The sequence below is a fragment of the Malaya genurostris genome, chromosome 1, assembly GCF_030247185.1.
Source record: "Malaya genurostris strain Urasoe2022 chromosome 1, Malgen_1.1, whole genome shotgun sequence".
Lineage (NCBI taxonomy): Eukaryota > Metazoa > Arthropoda > Insecta > Diptera > Culicidae > Malaya > Malaya genurostris.
In genome coordinates, this window is record NC_080570.1 from 305,399 (window position 1) to 327,541 (window position 22,143).

At 36.7% G+C, this 22,143-nt stretch overlaps 1 protein-coding gene across 4 annotated transcripts in view; it reads right to left on the reverse strand.

Moving 5' to 3' along the window:
* The window catches only part of LOC131428814 (homeotic protein antennapedia), a 128,856-nt gene that overhangs the window by 62,890 nt on the left and 43,823 nt on the right, over positions 1 to 22,143 (reverse strand). The window contains exon 1 of one of the 4 annotated variants that reach the window (XM_058592868.1): positions 17,547 to 18,234. The exons of the other annotated variants lie outside the window; for them this stretch is intronic. The gene's annotated coding sequence lies outside the window, so the exon portion shown is untranslated. Of the gene's footprint in view, positions 1 to 17,546; positions 18,235 to 22,143 lie in introns of those variants that run through there. 4 annotated transcript variants of the gene reach the window in all.

The window sequence follows — 22,143 nt, forward strand, 5'->3', positions numbered from 1 at the left end:
AAACAACAACGCGAGCAAAACTCGACTGCTCGGCGAATAGAATCGGGTTGAGCTGCGTCCACTTAGTCGGCCGGCTGGTAACGTGGCTGTTTGTGAGTATGTAGGACTTGCAGAAAAATTCTCACAATAAATTTAATTTTCTTATACTCTTTGCCCTGTTCGCGTGAGCGAGCCTGTTTCCAATTTATTCCCGACATACGTCACTGTGTCCAACTGTAGCTACATGAAAGTGAGTCTTCGTTTTGTGCGAGTCTTTTTTTTTTTTATTTTCAGTTTTATATGAAACGTGTCTGCTCCGTTGTCTTACCTTTGCACTTGCATATTTCAGCTATTTTTCAATTTTTTTTCTGTTTCGAGAATGAGCTTCAACATGAGCAGTATTTCAGCTGGCTAAATGGTATTCATTGCAAAATGAAGAAAACACATCGTATTGCAACAATTTTGAAGTGAACACAGTGTTAAAGAGTTTTTTTTACATCGTGTTTTGATCATTCTGTTTTTACAGATATCCCAGCTGATTCTTAGCTTACAGAGTCATTGCCTGATTAGTGACTCGTTCATATTGATAATAAGAATCCATCCAGGTCGGTACACGAGCATAGATTGGCCCATCGATGTGCACAGAAAAAATATGAAATTTACACGTGACGGGATTCTGCATACGATGTAAATTATGAACACCTAATGCGTCAAATTACTGAATTTTACAAGAATGACTTAATGAATTTTACAGGTGACCTAATTCTACATAGGATACAATTCATAAAAAACCTAACTTGTCAAAGGGTAGAAGATTCCAGTCATGTTTATGTTTACAATCTCTGACTGTGTAGTTTGCACTTGGCTAGCTACAGTTCCGCTGTATGGATTCATATGTACCAATTATCTATCGAACAGATGTGTGCTTCTGTGTCTCAGACGGTTAAAGAGCGTACTTTGTAGTTGTACTGTTGTTACCGATTTTTGTTACTTATTTCGATGATATTAAAGCCATTGTTACTATTTAGGTACTATTTTCTAATCAACTGTCATGTGAAATGTGTCATTATGGACGCTCGAATATGTCGGTGTCAGATGATGTAAATCTACACGATTTCTTCTAAGTGCGTGATTAATGTGTGCCACCAACAAGCTGACGTGTACAGCAAGCAAAGAACTCTGATTTTAAGCACCTTGTGGTTTAATGGTGCCTTTTCGATAAACGTATGTATCACTGCAGCAAATTTCGAGGATTTGTGCTTGAGTCTTGCATTGGGATTTCTAAGTTATGATTATTTTACGCCGGATTTGCTTTACTATTCACATAGATACTGAACAGCAGATGAATTCATTAGATGTGACGGCAATCTTCTTAAGTATTGCCTTAAAGCGTGATTTTAAAGAAAAAGATTCAGCCATTTCTGTCAAATTCAATTTGACCATCACCTGTCCAAAGATGCAATTTAGTGATCATGTTTTGGAATGCAAAATCCGAAATAGTTTTCATTTCTGGCCCTCGTTTTTTCCGTTTTATTGTAGTTAACGGGTTGTATTGAATTGCAGTTGCAGTAAGATGAAAATATGCGAAACATGGCAAAATTCCTTAAATCTTATGGACAGTCACTTAAAGGTCAGCGTAAGATTTGCAAATATTATTCCATTCCACTGTATCGAATAATTCAGTTGATTTTGGCGCCAGGTGTACCACTGGGTAGAAATACGGATGCTTTGTTTTTCATACTTTTTTAAGGCCATCGTCCAAGTACCATGCGCGCGTGTGGTTGTAGAAAATTTTAGATGGAAATCTTTAAAAATTTACCAAAACCAAAAACATACAGACCTTTGAAAAACTTTTATGTACCTGCAGGGCAAAAGTGGCTGAAAATTCGGAGGATTTTCCGAGTGTTATTAAAAAATGAGTGTTTTTGTGATCTTTCACAATTATTTGGAAAAATAATGCGATGACATGATAATTTTCTCTCGAATAAATCTTTTTCTGGCTGCTAGAATTACATTCAGACACATTTTTGGAAAAGCTTTCCTCGCTTGTCATAGAAAATCAACGAATTTCATACAATCGATTTCGCTGCATTTTGACGATTTGGAAGTACTAAATGAAATACAAATTATTTCGCAACGATGCAAATTGAATTCATAAACGGAATAATATTAGTTTGTGAAGTTTTCTAAGCTTTACACAGAATAAGATCAATTTTGCAATGATCTGAAGAAAATCCGCTTCAGTTCGAATTTGTGTACTAATTGTGAAAGATCTCAAAAACACGCATTTTTCAGAGCTATTTTTGATAACACTCGGATAATCCTCCGATTTTTTTAGCCAGTTTTGTCCTGCAGATAGATAAATAGATAGATTTTTCAAAGGTCTGTATGTTTTTGGTTTTGGAAAATTTTTCAAATTTTCCATCGAAAATTTCCCAAAACCACCCCCGGCTCATGGTACTTGGACGATGGCCTTAGAGATGTAGGTTTTGAGTACCGGTTCTAAAGTCCTATTTTCTAATGATCTCAAACTTTATTTGGTAGTGACTTCGATTGAAGACTGTCACCGATTACAAACTCTATAAAATAGCTTTGTGGAGTGGTGTCTCAAAAATCAGCTGACAATTAGCATCGCTAAATGCGCCGTAATGACATTCCACAGGAAGAGCGATTCGATTATCTTTAGTTATAGTATTGATGGTATAGTATAACAAAGAGTCAATGAAATCAGTGATCTTGGCATTATTTTCGACCACATACTGAACTTTAGCTCCCATATTACTAATATAACAACAATATCCCGTGGCTTTACCAAACCGTACTGTTATAAATCTCTATATTGTTCATTGGTCAAGCCAATTCTTTAGTTTGCATCGCCAGTTTGGAATCCATATAAATTAATCTGGTGCTTGGAACTAAAAAGAGTTCAGAAGAGATTCATACGACTAGCTCTCAGGAATCTATCATGGCGCTGAACCTACCGCCATATCAATATCGTTGTGAGTTACTAAATCTTTAGGTATTGCAACGTCGTCATCATCGTCGTCGTATTCAATAAGCCTCAACAGTAATGGTTTGGTTTGAATGGTGACACTGATTCTCGAAGAAGTACTCGTGATGTGTCGTTATTTTTAACGAGGTTTCATCGAACAAGTTTTGGATATCACAAGCCACTCTCTTCTATGATACATACTTTTCACGAGCTGAGAGTGTTTTCGAGTTTTGCAACCCGTCAAAAAATTTTACATCCACTATACGTAGACAACAATTTCTGTAATATATTTTAACTATAGGTGTTACTTTTTTTAAATGACAATTATGTACTTATTTTGTATCCATTAATAGCGTGATTAGTGAATAGTGTTATTGAATAATGCTGGTTCGCGAAACTAAAACATGCTCAAGCGACGGAAACTGAGAATTTACCACAATTTACCGGCAGACAATGTGAAAATACGTGCTTATTTCAGGAAAAATTTGCAAACTTATTTGGGTCTGATCAATAACGGAGTAGCAACACACGGGCGGTCTGTAATGATAATGCTAATTATACTAGAAAAGATAGTGGTTTTATGCCTCTTTGAGAATGGTGTATACTCGGAGTAAGATCATTTCCCTGTAATTTGAGAGCATTGACTAGTACAAAATTTAGAAATTAGGAAAAAAAATAATGGGTGAAATATGTAACTCATCATCACATTGTGAAAGATTCAAACAAAACTATAGTGGTCGACTTTTGAACTTCCATATTGCTAGCAATCAGTGATAGTATACGAGATTGGAATGTTGCATGGTTTCCAAACAATTATATCAGCAATCGAATTTCGTGTTCGTTGGCCGATGAAAATTTTTTTTCCGTAAAATTCTACCAAATTGAGTTACATTCTTGTATGCCAAGTGAATTACCCAGCAGATCTGGATATGTTGTGTTAACATTTCCGAGCTAGTTTTTGGAGCCTTGTGCTATCTGCAAACCGATTCCTTCGTTCCTCATATACCATTGTTCTGCATGGTCATTCCACTGACCACTTCGTGTTCACCAAACTAGTGATATAACGAAGTGTTCGCAAAAAAAAACAAAAAGCAAGAGTTCTAGAAAATTCCTCGAAAATGTGCGGACATGGCAAACAAGCGTTGCACCATGAGGCGATGGTTTCATATACGCGAGTTGTAAAACTGTAATGGAATCCTGGAAGCATATATGCAATGAGTTCGCAAAAAACAGTCAACCTGGCCGTGCACTTTGTTTATCCTGAGAGCCATAAATCAAAAACATCAACCCTGGTTTAGACTGGGCCTGACAACTATTCAAATAGTGTTTTTGAGTAAGGGTAGGGTGTGTGGGTGGTTGTTAATATGAGTTATGACGGGCAGGTTCCGAGCTTTTTTTACTTCAGTTCATCCTTTTGTTTTCGCATTGGGAGTTCTTCGTTCGTTGGTTTATTCCTCTAGGTTCTCGTGGTGATGTACGGTAGGATGTTTGATCAAACTGTGACTTCCTGCACAGTATAGTATAGGGCGCCTTGCGATTCCGGACCTACTTATAATCACTAAACTACGATTACGTCTATCCTCGCCTGCCCACGGACAGGAAACACGGTCCCGAATGGTATGAAATGTAATCTCTTAATGCACCTCTCGTTTCGCCAGCGGACAGAATCTCAAACTGAAACTGTCATAGTTTATCCGTTCTAGGAGATGATTCATGAATTCCTATATCCTTCCGCTGAAAATGGTTTATTTATTATGTGTAAAAGCATTGCGAACTCAGATACACAGGGATAGTTTGTGAAGTGAAATCGTATACACTCTCATTAGTCTCGACGCATACTGGTTTCCTCCTCGGAATTTGTAGAGTTTCGCATTTATCATGCTGAGTGTGCATAGAATTTTATTAATATCCACAAAGATACACCACATGCCCTGTAATGAAGCACGAGATAGTATGGGGGAGGGCATAACGTGATGAGTAAGACTATTGTCTTTCACGTAGCTTATCTGACCTCAAGTCTTGATGAGGTCCCGCAGATAAAATCAGAATCATTTTTCGGACTCATGTGGTGAGTGACAGAACGGTTAAAAAATCGAAATAAGATCAAAAACGAGTTTATATAAATTTTTAAAATGTTCAAGAGACAGCATTTATGTTTTAGTAATTAGTTTGAAGTCATAAACAGCTATGTTTCATATCTTCACCGGTCAGGAGATGCTGGTATTAACCAAATAAGTTCAATTTTGTTATTAACTCAAATTTTTGTTGTCTTTTTAGATATACAAATGATATTCGCGCTTCCACAGCTCAACTTAACCCTTAAGAACGGTATTCACACTGCCGCTGGTTCGATACTAGCGACCTGAAGTTCTTGCGGAACGATTGTGCGTTCCGTGAGTGCAGTGTCTGAAATCAACCCATCGTTGTTGCATGTAAACGATGATTCCCTGCTAGTGGAAGGCTGAAAGGGGATCTGGCATCGAAAAACTCCAAAAACCTTTCAAATCATGCTGTGTTTTGGTGAACGCGCGAACGACGTACGATGTGTTTTATAGTGTGCTGTTTTCGTTATTTCGTTAGACGTAGTCATGGTCTGTCGATTTTTTTTTGTTTCTTGTACGAGTCGAAACGAAAAATCGCAAAACAGCAGGAAAAAACGACGACTGGTGAAACCGTGAGGAACACCAACAGGAAAAAATATAACATAGAAATAAGAGACCCTTCGCTATTATTATGAAAACTTTTTCTGAGTCGATTTTTTGTGTTATCGTCCCGAATAACACACATCCGGCTTTTCTTCCAACGGTGATACAAACATAATTGTTTAGTGGTCAAAATTATTCAGCCTGAGTCTAAATCGATAAATAACTGTTGTATATTCATTCGCTAACAATCATTAGCGAGAATCAAATCTTTTAAATATTCCTAATGAAACTCGTCTTATACCATGTGAAATGACCCACTGTGCTGGTGTTCACGCTTACAAGAGGTTTGCCGCAGTTTCGTTCTGGTAGTGAGATTTCCTGCTGCCAGGGCATTTTTCGTATCCGCTGGGTTCTAGAATCACTTCTCGCTGGCCTTACTGCATCATACTTTGTGGTGCCACCACCAGTAGAAGTCCCGCATGGTATGAGCCATTGGTCTCACTACTTTGGCTGCAGGAACAACTGAGGGTGTCTTGCTGCTTTCACCTCTGTTGAATGTCTGACGTATTTCCGAGAAATATTGTTATTGAATATACTTTTCACTTCATATTTTCTGATTTCATTTTCTTACCAACTGTTTTCAATGAAGGCCCATGCAATACGTGTGATGAAATTTTTAAACGTTCGGGATTGTTTTTCAATGCTAGGCTTTATTCGGTATGTTAGTTTACCAATTAATTTTCAAGTAGTCATAATTCCGAAAAATAAATTCTTCCTAACTTTGCCCGAAATGTTTTTCTTATTTAGAAATACCTCATATGTTTGGTTGGGTGTGCCAAATCATATCAAAGTGACATTTTCTGTCTTGGCATTTTCATTTAAAGCTTTTCGTGATCCTCAAAAGCTTTACTAGACATGTACCAATACTACCAAACCAAACCAGAAGAACAGACAAGTGGAGAAGAGTGGCATCGTTCCACTTCTTCGTTCTAATGTCTGTAGGGGAGTCATAAATTATGTTCATGTCAAAAAATTTCTTAGGAACAAGTCGGAAGACGCTCGAATAAGGAGGACGAAAAGGAGTCGAGGGTGTGCGGCACATATAAAAAATACATATCGAAGGAGAAGCGAAGGATGGAAAGTTTCATCGTTCCGTATACTGTTAGACCAGTCAGTTCCGTCGAGGTTTGTCTCTCAGGCCTCCTGGGTAATACTCTGATCCAGTCATATCCCCAACTCATCGAAAGTGGAAATTGAGCGTTTGTGGGAATTTTTAGCACAGATATTCGCTTCGGTGCAAACTTTTTGTACGGCTCTTGAAACGATCATGCAGTAGACATTTTTCATCACTGGCTTTAGATTTTCTTTGAAAATTTCAATAACTTTTTACAAAATAATAGATGTCAAAATAAATTTTTAATTTATCTTATAATTGACACAAGTATAATTTAATTATATTAAACATTATGTCATTGCTGATCTCAACAAATATTCGGTAATAAATTTAACCCATTTTACTCCTCCTTCTAACTGATGCGGAATGTACCCTTTTAAAACCCATGCTTGCCTACGAAGTGGAATGAGGGCTAACGGTCTAAATTTCTGTAATCTCGAATTAATAGAAGCATTAAAAAAAACTTGCAATTGGCGAGGCTTAAAATGCTCATAATATTATATATAAAATTAATAATTACGAATAACTATGTATTACTACTAAGCAAAAGACAGATTTAAAAAGGTCAAAATTTGAAATTACAAAAATAAAGCTCAATAACTAGCGCACAAAAACATTGATTCCGCAGCAAGGTCATTCGTTATTGACTTCGAACGCTGTCGTATTTGCCCTTCGTTACTATAAATATAAAACATGTTTCATCGAAATGCACATCAACCTAAAGAAGGTGATTAAGATTTAACTCAACAAAATAATAATGCAATACACATTCAATTCGCTTACAAGAGCGTGAAAATTCAATTCGCAGCTGACAACAACAACACTATGTTGAACATGAATACATCAAGTACAACCGTGATCGAGGAGGACTCTGCAAAAGAAGTGCGCGTGTTTGATATTCTTCCTGATGCTGGATGGAAACGCTGTGTGCTAGGCGGTGGTGTTTTCATCTTCTGTGCCAGCATGTACCGATGCGTACCGGTTTTGCTTCATTTTGTATGACAGTTGGAAAGTTTTAATACTCATCCCTTTATAATTTCGGATGAAATAGCACATTATCTTTTAAGACACTCATGATTTGTGGAAATCGGTTCAACCGTTGCTGAGAAATCGAAGTGAGTAGTAGTCCCAAAGTAGGTTCATACATCCACTAACTAACAAGATCTGCCAACTAGATGAATTTACCAGCTAGTTCTATAAAAATTTGCACACTTTTGAAAAAATACTCATGAAATCGAAGATTGTTCACTTAATACCGGAACCAAAAGTCGGATCTGGATTAACTTTTCGGTGGCTTTTTGAATAATTTCAAAACCTTTTATTTGCATCTTAGTTTGTCAAAATTTGTGAAGAAATTTTCTAGAAAATTGAGTGGTCATTTTCTTATAGATTTGCACATATTGGCTTGTAATTCTGGAATCGAAAGTAGGATAAAGATACAATTCAATAGCGAGCTATGATACCATAAGACCTTTCGTTTGAATTTAAGTTTGTGAAAATCGGTTGCGCTATCTCTGAGAAAAGTTAGTTTTTTTGTGCATATCATCCTGTAATTCCGGAACCAGAAATCGGATCGGCATAAAATTCAATATCTGTTCAGCCATCTCTGAGAAAATCGAGTGACATTATTTGTCACATACACACACACTTACATATATTCACACACAGGCATTTTGAGATCTCCACAAACTGAGCCGAATGATATATGACATATTCGGGCCTCCTTTTAAACGTCGGTTTTCACAGTGATTGCTTAGCCTTTCTACATGAGAAAGGCAAAATAAAACTTATTAACAAATTAAAATAAACTTTCCTACGTTATCTTACAAATTATGTACAGAAAAAGTGTTCAAATCGGTGCAATAGTTATCAAACTACGAGTTAAAATCGTGAATGGGTTGAAAACGTGACACTTTAAAATGTTTAGTACTAAACGTTCATAAGCGAATTTATACTCTATACTCGTACCAAATACGCAGTGAGTATATAAGGATTTATATACTTACGTTGAAATTTTTACAGAAAGAACTGGTGAGTGAGATAAGTTATTACACAGAGAGAGAAACATCTGCAGGTGACAATACCGGACAGGTAGGTATTTAAATCCGACAGGTATGAAAACATTCGTAACTTCGTAGTCGACTTAAAATTTTGATACAATATTCTTGAGATAAAATGCATTTAATAAAAAAAAGACAACTATCCACAAAAACATTTATAACATAAACTACTACTAGATAGGATTAAACACTTCTCGGAAAATGTCTCTCCTGGACAGTGCACCGTACGGGAGCGGGTCATATCGCCGAAAGCCATTTCGCCGAAAGTCGTTTCGCCGAAAGTAGTTTCGCCGAATGCCATTTTGCCGAAAGTCGTTTCGCCGAATAGGTCATTTCGCCGAAAGGGTCATTTCGCCGAAAGGGTCATTTGGCCGAAAGGGTTATTTTGCCGTAAGGGTCATACCTCCTGCATGTTATGTCGCCTGTATAACTGATGTGGCGCAGCCACATAACCGAAGCCAGCTGAGTCGGCCGCCGACCCGCCGTCGGAAGCGGCGGCCTCTTGCATACAAACCTGTAACCGCCTTGTTTGCCCGGTCTACTCAAAGCTAGGTTTCTTTGCTTTAGCTAGGTCCGAACGAGCGGTAGCGAGGTCGGACAACACATGAACTAAAACGATGTGGCGTAGCCGCATTAGCATTTTTTCATTTTCACTTAATAAACGGAAAATACCACCTACATTTGCCTGGTAGATACACCTATGCAATTACTTTGATGCTTACTAGCTAATAGTCTACAAGTTTTCTTGGGAACTACTTTCTGAGGTTCATGAATCAATCTTTATTCAAGATTACAACAATCAATCATTATTCAAGAAGTACAATAGTAAGTTAACAAAACGGGCGTTAACACTATCATCTTTCGTTTGTCTTTAATTTAAATCAATTCTAATTAGGATTTCAAGAAGATTTCAGGATTCGGCGAAATGACCCTTTCGGCGAAATGGCTTTCGGCGAAGTGACCCATTCGGCGAAATGTCATTCGACGAAATAACCCTTTCGGCGAAACGGCTTTCGGCGAAATGGCTTTCGGCGAAATGACCCTGATCCGCACCGTACAAGAGCACTGCCCTGTCGCATTGTAATACTTTCAGTTCCACTCATGCGAAGAAATAAACAAACATCTACAATCTATTTTTTAACTTTTTCCATTTCGGGTGTCATAAACCCTAGACATATTTCCACAAATTTGTTGCGTAATTAATAGTTTTAGGGAAATATTTATGATAAAAATATCTTTGTTTTTACAACAAAGTACTTTAAAAGACGAGTAATAGGCAAAATTATACGGCGACTCTACTAATGAGTTGACAACAATCAATATAACAATAATAATAAGAATGATGAACTCACTTTTGTTCTTGTTCAAACTATACAAAATTAACAACATTATTATTATTATATTTTTCGACTACTTTTTTCAGTATAAATAGACAATCTGCTTCAATCCATCTTGTTGATGCCTTTCTCACGTTACTTATATTCTCAAGTTAATTACAGAGAACTTTGTCAAACTAGTTTTCTTTCACTCCATATTTAAAATTAAAAAAAATGTTACTTCTCACGTTACTTATATTCTCAAGTATATTACAGAGAACTTTGTCAAACTAGTTTTCTTTTACTCTATATTTAAAATTAAAAAAAATGTTTTGTCATCAACTTACAAGACTCAAATTATCGTTGTGATTGCTGCATAAGATTTGAACCTAAATCACTTTTTTGCGATAGGATAAATGATTTGTATAACGACTTTAAAAATTAAAATTTGTAAAAATATATTCTAATGATAACAAAATAAAATTTGATTTTTACTTGTAGGAATTTTATTAAATTCATTGTCTACCCCTAAAGGAACAATTTAATGCACAATAAACAGTAAGAGGCATTTTTGATATCTATGCATCTTTCTCATCAAATTTGTTAAAACACACATTGCCCAAAATCTACAATGAAATGTTTTTGGATTAGTTTCAAAGAAGTATCAAAATGGTTTGCGGTTCCCTTTCGACAAACGGTGGACTATAAAAATATTTCAACCTCTTGAACTAATGTAACACAAAATACTTCATGCGCTGCCCAGCATAAGATTTTCTTATTCTGCAATGGTGACTGACTCTTTTAGCAAACATTTATCTTAATCAAGTTGTTTTTAGTTCAACTTTCTGCAGGCAAAGCAAAGGAAAGAGTAAAAGTTTTTTTTTCGACGTTGCCTGTAACTTGACGCTTTTGTCAAGAAAAGAAGAAAATGCAATGCACACCTTCGACTCGCATTGCTTCCAAAGGTCGCAAAAGTATTTATTTGATCCTCGACGCTCCTCCGAGCAAGTTGGTGAACTAAATGTGGGTTGTACCTCTGTGAAAGTTAAGACATCCTAATGTGATTTATGCTTGCAACACTTCAATCCCATTTGAAAGAGTGTATGTGCATCAACTGATCCGCAAAAACTATAGAGAGTGAAAAGTTAAAGCTGGGTGGATACAGATTGTAAAATAGGGTGAAATCGTTTTTGAAACCGACGGAACTACAAATGTCTAGAGAGAAGATTCTTTTTTTTTTGAAGGCACAAACGGGGCTCTGTTTTTAATTTAATTTAAATTGTTGATACTACGGCGACGAAAGCCAACTAAATGAATATGTGAGAAAAATCGACTGGTGTTTTTATTTAAATTGTATGTCAATGATATTGCTTTTATTTCTTGTGCGAGTACGATTTGTGCATCGATTCCTCCAGGGTTTCGATAGCATCTGTGAAAAACGTGACTTGAATGTAATTTATCAATATTTTACCTCCTTTTGTCGCCGAAGACCCACTGCTGCACGGACATCACCACGACTCGACGTTTTGCTCTCTTCTTCAGCAATGTGTGTGTGTTTATTTCTATCAATATTTTTCCGGAACACCTTCATTTCCTTATGATGCTTTTACTCGATACCTCGATCATATGGAAATAAATACAAATATCCAGCAGAAACGAAATGTAAATCTTCCGATTCCGTCGTTCGTTCGATTCGATTTGCTTACAGTGCTGAATCGAAACGGTCATGCTTATATGTATTTACAACTTTTCTCTCGACTCCTTTTGCCGCTGCCTCATGAATATTTATTTGCGCAACATTTTAAATCAAATAAACACTTGCACTGATTGCAAGTTGAATTGAGGAGCAATATCAATCAAATTAGCAAGTTGTAAAATTTATTACTCCGATTTCTTAGATTTAGACGATATCGCATTACTAACATTTCAGAGCTCAAAAGTTCTACACTTCAGAACGTTAAAATTATTTTAGTCACTTTCTTTTGCAACTGAACAATGAATAGAATTAGCAGAAAAGTAAAGAATTTGGTAATTAGATATTAGTTGTTAATTTTATAAAAATGTGCGATTCAGATAGATTGACACTTTTAAAATGTGCTGCCAAATAGGGACGAATTTTCGCCCACGTATCTCTGATTGTAGAACAATTTGCAAGGGAATCAGAACGGTACGGTGTCTGACGAACGTTAATAGCAAACAGCGACGAGTTGGGATGTCTCCAAGATCTGAAGAATGTTTTGCTACTTTTATCGTTCTCTTTTATAGCACAAGAAGAACGTTAGCGCTGTGAGTAAAGCAGTCCAAAACTGAATTTAATTAATTCTGCTTTCTGGGTGTTACGATCTAATCTCTTTTATTTCTTTTCGTTTTTTTTTCAACTACTGTGGTGTCCTAATTTGATCGAAAAGCTTAAGTTTTAATGAATTAAATGGAAAGATTTTCGTTACTCGATTTTCCTATTCTGCTTTGTCGCATCAGAGCAGAAGCTATCGAAAGTGCGACAAACAAAAATGTTTCGATTAAATAAAGTGTTTTTCTCGGTAGTAACTAAAAAAGGATGCTTCGCAGGCATCCATTGGATGTCAAACATATGTCGGGGAAAGCAAAACGAGCATTGCAGAATTATTTCAATATCAAACTGAACGGGTTGCAGTCGGAGTAAAGCCTGTACTAGTTTGAAAAAGTTCCCCTTCTCGGGTGATAGAGCTTCATATGTGATGCCGTTGGTAAAGTTATAAAAGTTTCAATTAAAATTAAAACAAATGAACAGATGCCAGTCAAGTGTATTGTCGGTCTGCGTCTTTCAGCTTGTCGGCATGTCTGTCATTGGGACATACTTCAAGTTGAATCAACCAGTTTCCTACCAATGGCTGCACTCCATATCTTACCGAATGTCGCATGAAGAATGATACGCGAACAGAACAAACATAAAATTCGAGTAAAGAAGCATAAGCCAAGCTCCGTTCTCTCCGGGATATCGCAAATAAAAGAAAACCGAGCAAAGGCATGCGATTGTCGGAGATCAAAAACAATTTAGCGACAGCAGTTGTACACGATATAAATTATAAGATACAACTAAATAATTTCTCATACCATCAGAGATCAGAGTTTTGTCGTTTGTCTACACGCAAGTTTAGATGGATTATGATATATCCCCAAACTATATTTCAAAGTATGAAATCAAGCTTACTTTGTCTCTCAATGTTAAGTCATAATCTCACATCACATAACTATGGAGATTATTCCGTTCAATAGCAGACAAAATATCGGCATTGGAACAGTCTTTCTGATTCAACAAACCTCCGATTCTTAGTGCTCGAACATACGACAACTGGCTTGTAAAAGACCAGTACCCTATGCAGTGAACCACCAATTAAAGCAAAAACCGATCCGATATCATACGGTAGCTTCTATACGAGTCTAACGTTATTCAAATCGGCCTAAAACGTGCTTTGTCGGTTACGTTGCAATTTGATCGGGCAAAATATTCGAATGTATTATGTGGTCATATCTTAGTTTTTCAAGTGTATAAACTAATGGAATGGTGCAAAAGTTCGCTGTTGCAATAACAGAATTTTATTTTAATTCAATTAATCCTAAAATACCGACAAAAGTTAGTCTGAAGATTGGCTATGAATTTCATCTGTGTGGGATTCTGATACATTTTTGTGAAAGTCTTTGAGTCCACGAACAAATATGAGATCTCTCTCTGTTCAATTCATTAGCACAGTTGGAAGATTAGATAAAAGGAAACCGTACTATGCAATCACTGTGAAAACCGACCGTGTGTGTGTGTGTGTGTGTGTGTGTGTGTGTGTGTGTGTGTGTGTGTGTGTGTGTGTGTGTGTGTGTGTGTGTGTGTGTGTGTGTGTGTGTGTATGTGTGTGTGTGTGTGTGTGTGTGTGTGTGTGTGTGTGTGTGTGTGTGTGTGTGTGTGTGTGTGTGTGTGTGTGTGTGTGTGTGTGCGAAATTGATTCTCTCAAAGATCGCTCAACCTATTTTCAAGTGAAAGGTCTCTCAATCCCACAGAACCCTATCAAATTTTATCCGGATACGACTTCCGGTTCCGGAATTACAGACTGATAAACATAAAAATTTCATTTTTATTAGCATAATTTAATACATTTAGCGCGGACTGTCGCTGAGATTATAGCAAAATACTTTCAACTAGCCGTACTTGAACAGGTATTGTTAGTTGATGATCAAAACCACCGGAAACCACTATAATTTTTCAGAAATGATTGGATTGATTTTTACGAACTTAGATTCACATGAAAGGTATTATGTTCCCATAAGGACTTCTGGTTCTGGATATACAGGGATAAGTGTGTAAGAAATTGCAGCTCGTCATTTAGAGCGATGATACATAATTAAGAAGAAAATCTTTTAAATTTGACTCAAAATAGTTTCAATTTGTAAGTTTTGCTAGCTGCTGGTCAAACGAAACGATTTCCACTATTTAAAACTCCAGATCCCGGCTCTGGACATCCCGGAAAAAGTGGTCAACAAATTAAAAACGGAACTCTCTTTATTTTTCTCAGAGACTGGCAGCTGTATCGATTTTCACAAATTTAGACTCGAATGAAAGGTTTTATGGTCTCATAAACTACTGATTCCGGTACAACAGGGTGGAATGTGTTCAAAATGTATAGAGTCATGTAGAGCGTAAATTCAGAAAAAATGTAGAATTACTTCAAATTTGGCTGAAAACTTTTTCCGTTTTTGGAGATTTTCTTCACTATTACCGGTACTTTCGGAAGCGGAAACCGGGGACTAGTAGTCCCAAAGTAGTTTTATATAATCACTAACTAATAAGATCCGTCAACTAGATCAATTAAACAGTAAGGTTTTAAAAAATGTGCACCTCGTTTCGCAATCGTCTGTGAAAAAATTCTCATGAAATTGAAAAGTTTCACCAATCGCACTGTAATACCGGAACCGGAAGTTGGATCTGGATTTCGGGGACTTTTTAAAGAATATCAAGACCTTCTATTTCCTTCTTAGTTTGTGAAAATTGATTAAGAAATTTCCGAGAAAATTGATTGCATATTTTTTCATAAATTTTCAGATATTTCCTTGTAATTCCGGAACCGGAAGTGGGATCCAAATAAAACTCAGAAAAATTGTATAAGGCTATAAGACCTTTCATTTAAATCTAAGTTTGTGAAAATCGGCTCTGCCATCTTTGAGAAACCTGTGTAACTATTTTGTTTCTTTTTTTGGTGCATATTACCCTGTAATTCCAGAACCGGAAGTTGTATCCATATGAAACTCAGGAACTTTGTATGGGACTTGAAGACATTTCATTTGAATCTAAGTTTGTGAAAAACGGTTCAGCCATCTCTGAGAAAATTGAGTGACATTATTTGTCACACACACACACACACAGAAGACAAAAGGATTCTTGTGGCTTCGAATCATGGGTAGAAGTCGTTTTTGTAAACATTCCTTGATGTATATTTCTCTGTTCATTGAAGCAGTGGTGATGAAGGGTTTCGAAATCTTACCGCAGCTACAAATTGCTTACCAAACCATAGCTTTCTTACCAAATTTTTCGACTTCAATCGATGTCTCGGTTTAACACTTGCCCTTCTCGCACCGTATAATATTGTGGTCCCGGCAACGATTTGTAATCGAGTTTCACGTAGGTTTCGTCGTCCATGATTATGCAGTTCAAATTTCCAGCAAGAATCGTATTGTACAGCTTTCGAAACCTCGGCCTGATCGATGCTTCTTGTTTCGGACTACGTTTTGGTTGTTTCTGCTTCTTATAGGTTCGAAGATTCAAACGTTCTTTATCACGAAGAACATTTGACTTCGAAGTGCTCACTTTTTTGGCCACATCCCGAACTGAAACCTCGAACGCCTTCAGTTTATCCAACTGAGGGTTAGCAGGACTTTTTTTTGACCCGTATTCGGTTTATCCTCAAAGGTGTTATCCTCACCGAACTTCCTGATTGCATTTCGCACGGCTTTTTCACTTACTCCTTCCATTTTTGCTATCTTTCTCAGTGACAGTCCGTGTTCGCTAATGCACCATTTGTACAAAATTTTTCGACGTTGTTCTGCTGAAAGTCCACGCATTTCGAAACAAACTAATGAAAACGAATAAACAACTGCACAAGTGGTTAGAGAAGAGTGTAAACAACAGAACGCAGTCATAAAAATTGACAGATTATGAACCATTCCGAAATGGCAGCGGTTTTTGGTTGCGTCCATACTTTCTGGGACAGTCTTTACATTGAGTGAACAAAAAACTTTGTATCTATCTCTGGATGGTTGAACGAGAAAAAAAAACAAAGGTTCCAAGGTATGATTTGATTATGAGCAATAAAAAACATTTTAAATCTTCCCTAAAAAAGCTTTACCCAGAGAAGACACAATTTACCAACCTAATTTTACCAATTTGTGTAATATTAACAGAATGGTTTTGCATCGTTTATTGCAGTCGACTGCTAGACAATTTAGACCATAATAATTTATAAACCATTCTCGAACACAAATCACCTAAAAAGTTGGTTGGTCACTGTAATATTTCCAGATTTTATGAAAAACTGGACGAATTGAAGAACAATTTCCACAAATTGGTTTTTGATGAATAGCACAGCGAGTCCTCTTACTACACTGTTATTGTGCAACGAATTCATTTTGATTGGATTACATTAGTGCACCACCAAATCGTTCTGTGTATCAACGTCCAGAATGGTACAAAGGAAATTGTTCTGTATATTTGACATGCTCGAACAACATCACATAAATAGACTGGTGTGTTTTGACATTTTCACTGGGTTTAATGATTGTCATGTCGCAAATTAGCCTATGTCGATAGATCAGTTGACTACAATCAGAGTATTACTAAAATAAACTTAATGCTGTTGAATGGATAATGTTCATAACTTATTCTGAGACACTGATGGGAGGTCATGGCCTCATGTATTCGATATTGGCGTGAGGCAAACAATGTCTGTTCCCGCCTGTGCTAGACACCTTTCGCTAATGAGCAAGAACAGAGAAATTTCTACTACATTTACTTCCCAATAAAACTTCCTATCCTGGCAATTGACATAGCTTTGAAGAAGATAAAATTTGACGAGTTTTATTTCATATATCGACGCCTGAGCCGCAGCTGCATAATTTAACAATTAATTTGAAAGAGTGTTACTATTCTCCCTCTTCCTCATTGGGCAGAGCTGTATTACAATGTTCCTAACATTTGGGGCTTTGTTTTGTTTTCCTGCGGTTTGTTGTTCTCAATTTGTGTTTAATAGTACCATTCAACAATCAACATTATTCCATTCGGCGACCTTAATTATCACACCTTCCGGTTCATTTTTCTGGTCATTACTGAACTGATATTTTAGCATATATTTTATCGTTTACCTTGTTTTCCGCTAAGGCTGGATACGGTTTTTGGAACTCGAGATATCTAACAATCAAGCGTTGAGAGCAATTGTTAGTGCACACTGTTCTAATAGTCGGTAGCAACATTCTTCTAAATTTATTCATACACTTTCGTCTTTTTGTTGTGCACGATGAATGGTGCTTCTTCATTCCGTTTTTCTTATATAGATAGGATCCGCCAGTGCTGTTTTTGAGCACACACATTAGAACTCTGTACTTGATTTTACATTCATTGAAGTTGAGTTTTTTATTTTAATTCATTGACTAATTGAAACCATTTAGTTTCAATCAACCACCAGATACTCGTCACTAAGTCTACAAGTTTCTCATTTAACACAATTTCATCAAACATCAAAATATATTGCACTGAAAGCAGCCTAACTTATGCTTTGCTCAACTCATAAATTAAACAGCAAGTAAAAATTGGTCTGTTTCAAGCTTCCGAACCTAATTGTGTATTGCGATTAAAAAGCATCAAAACGAAAATATAAGCAAACTTAAAAATAATTTAAAACATGTTTTCCAACGAAGTTCCCGCAATCAATTCCGATTTTGTTTTCCACTACACTCGTTTAAAGATCTACATTTTCGAAAAAAGAATTCAAACTTTTCTGCGCGAAACGCCACTGGCACCAGCAGAGAATAACGATTTTCCAACCGTTCCGAAAAGAACGTCATCGAAGAGTGATGAAGATGAGAAAAAGGATCTCCGATTTTCTCGAGTACGTTTTTCACTATCACCGACGGTCTCTGTGCGCTCTCGATTCAATGTTAGCTCCAAATATTCTGAATATTGTTGGATCTTTTGTTGTTTTACATTGTTTTTCGCATTCCCAGATTCTCTCTGTCATTCGATCCTGTGTAATGCGTGAAAGGGACCAAGCTATAGGGGTAAAACCTATGAGCCATGAACGAAATATTTTTAACAGTATCCACCACCCTATTGTTAAGAAAAAAATAAATACTGATTTTCCTAGTGCTTGAATGACACTCCATGAATTTCAACAAAGACTAACACAAATGAAAGAATTTATCTCCGAATGCTGGTAAGCGCGGTATAGAATACAGTTGTTCGAACACGAAATAAGGAGTCATGTTATCATGCTTTGAGATATGACTAGAGCTATACATTCAACCTCCTACCACCTACTCTTGCCCAATCATTGTGGGAAAAGTGAAAGGTGTTTTACTCATTGCTCTTCAGTTACATCCCGTTGAAAGAAAAATTTCGAACCAGGACGATTTACTCTCAGAGTTACATACGAAGGAAAATGATTTAGGATGTCTGATTGCAAATATGGCTGAAAGTGAGATAGAGAAGGCAACAATAACAAACCATAAATTCTTGGATTCGGCGAGACTGGCGGGAAACTCTCTCGTGTGTTCATCTTGTTAGCGCCTTTCTATGCTCTCTACATAGTAACGTTTCAAGATACTGAGCTCCGTCATTACTTGCTTTTCAATGATGATTTTCCGCAAGCGCCTTATTCATTTCCTCCTTCTCTAGATACGACTGCAAGTGAGTAATCTGAAAACTGTGATCGCAGTGTTCATGGGTTTCCTTTTGGGCTTTCAACTACTACTTTACTTTCTTTTCCACACCAACACATGGCTTTGAAAGTAGCCTGGTGGAGAATGCTGATGATGTTGTTAACGAAAACAATGAATTACGGATGCTGCGCACATAAAGTTTTATTTTTTGTTTGGCCTCCGCCATGTCTCCGAACACCAAATTTTCGTTGCTGACAGGAAGAGCACAGCATGTACACAGCAGGAGAACGAGACGGCGTTACGGCTTTTCACGACGCGATGATTTAGGATGTGTGTGATTCACCAACACCAACAGTAGCAAAGAATAGAAAACCCCGCCGATAGCCAATCCATTGTACAAGACAGTTCCATGAAAAACTCAACAGATAATTTTTGCATTGTTTTTGTTTTTAAAAAACAAAATCTATTCAGTTTATTGACACAGTAAATACATTTCTATTAATTACGGATATTTCAATGTTTTGAGACGGATTATAAGGCGATCCCTTGAGCAACTGTAATTTCAGTAATACACTCTAATTACCTTTTAGACAAAGTAAATTTCTGTTTTGTTGCTTCATTTTGATTGATAAGCTCAATTCTTTCTACAGCAATACGCTAAAATATTAGGAAAATAAATTTTCTATCACTTTACAGTGTACCTACGGACCCATTGAATATCCAGAAATGCCTTTGCCATATTCTATTATTTTATTCATTCCACTAGACAACAAACCAGTCAGTACGGGGAGCACCATAAATCATATCTTTTAAGTTTCATCCTTTTAACGGTATTGGACCGGATGGATGTAAACAGAAGCCGAGTGTACGGGGAACGCAGAAACAGGATGCAGTGTTGAGAGCGCCTTCGGTGACAGAAAGCTCGTGGTTCGAGGTAATTGATTTTTGTTACTGGCGTCTGAACAAGAACAAGAGGTTTGTCGTTTTGGGTACACTACACCACTTGAAACGGAGATACAAGACCATTTTTGATGATCTCCACCGGGCTGAATTAGTTCACTCACAAATAAAAGACCTGACGAAAATCGACCGTACATGACAATCATTGCATTATTCATACCTGTTTTTTTGTACCTAATATAAAATTATTCAGTTCGGACAAAAAGTGAAACATTTCTTTTGGCATTGTATTTTGAATCATATCGAATCTTACAATCAATTCAACCGCTTGAGGTGACATTTATTGCATTGTTTCGAACAATAGCAAATTATTCAATATCTATTTATGATGGCAAAATTAGAGAAATAAAACCTATATCTAAAATGAATAGTACAGTTCGATTTTAACATGGAAATTATATTTGATTAGAACATACTCGTTGCAGATTGATATGGTCAAAGTATGATGACTGAATAGCAGAGAGGAAATATTTGATGTAACAAAGCTCCGTCTTAAAGTAAAAACTTTTACATTGAAAAGAATCAAAACTTGGTCAACAAGAAATGGAATCTTATTTTACCAACACAACAAACCGACGATGTTTTCTATACGGCGCAACGAGCCTGATTATGAGGAATTTTGGTAGAGTGGAAAGTCTTTGGTAGCTCAATTTCTCGTACAAGTGTTTATACTGAAGTAGTGGGTTTCAGAGGCAAGGGTGTATGTAGAGTAAAATAGCATGAATAAATCACATTATGGAAAGCAGACATCATACAGTAATGAATGAAATAAGAAAGGGTTCGATGTGGGAAAAGATGCTCTCTAAAACAACACATAAACTTTTTACTTGCAAATATTAAGCAATTTTGAGTGTGAACTAGAAACTTTGTTTCATTTCATTACTATTAGTAAAATTTTCAGAGCGATTCGTTTCGACTTTACATTTGCAATAAAAATGATCAATTTATGCTAATGTGTAAGCTGATTCGGTCGTGTTGTTAGAAGTTTAGGCGTATTTTGAATTTCATTTATCCCATTTGTTTGGTGGCATTTCATTCGTACCCTTGTACATCCGAGAAAAGCATCATGACAATGGACAAGCGAAAGATACATATCCTTTTCGTTTTCCAATACCCGACACTTTTGTTAGACAGCTCTCTTCCCACCATTTTGTGCTCCCTTTTCAGCTTTCGGAAAACTCACAGCTGGGAAAAAATTTCCGCATAAGCCAGCTCGGTCGGAAATGGATCTTTGTCCGTATAGAACACAGTGGAGTGATACTAAATCGGAGCAGAAGGTTGAGAACTGTAATACCTTACTCGTGTATTTCAACTTTTCTTTTATTTTTGTTGAGTAACTTCCTGGAGGTGATGCCTTTCTTATCCTGAGAGCTTTTCGCTTTACAGCGTCGTTCTTCGTTTCTTTCTTATAAGGACCCTTGGTATCCTTGAGAGCCGACATGTAGATATTGGTGTGCTCCGGTTGTTTTCCTCAGGTTTCTTTTTTGTGCAAAAATCTATTGATGTAATAGCAGCGCTCAAATAGTGTTGGGGTTGAGTAGCAGACGAAAGGGTGACACGGTAACAAAGGATTTCTACTAACGTAGAAAGACAAAAGCGTTTTCCAAAGACAGCCACAGCATGGAAAGGGAGCATCACCGTCTTTGTTTTTGGCAAGTGACAGTGCACACAGCGGGTGACAGTTTTTGTGAATGTTGAACTCTGTACGTTCGTTAAAATGCAGCACGAAGCACGAAGAGTTATTTAATAAGACTGAACTTTCATAACCAGCCATCATGGAAGATCCTAAAATTTCTACATTTTCAGTAGCGATATTCCCAGAAGAAAAACATTTAGCTGAAGTATTTAAACCGCCAAGGTACTGAAGAAACATGATAGCACTAACCTACTACCACTTTGAACTTACGTTAGAGACGGAATTTTGGAAATAAAGTCCGTGTAGTAGCATTATTTCGTCAGTTCAAGTTCCTCAGTCGGTCTGTTGTTGGTTGTGATTAAAGAAAAATTACCAATACATCATTCTAAACAATATACATGCTTTCCGGTAAACATCGTAAGAAAGTAATATATCCAATCTTGATTAGTGCAATATTAATTGTCTGAGGATAATTTTCCGGATCACTTC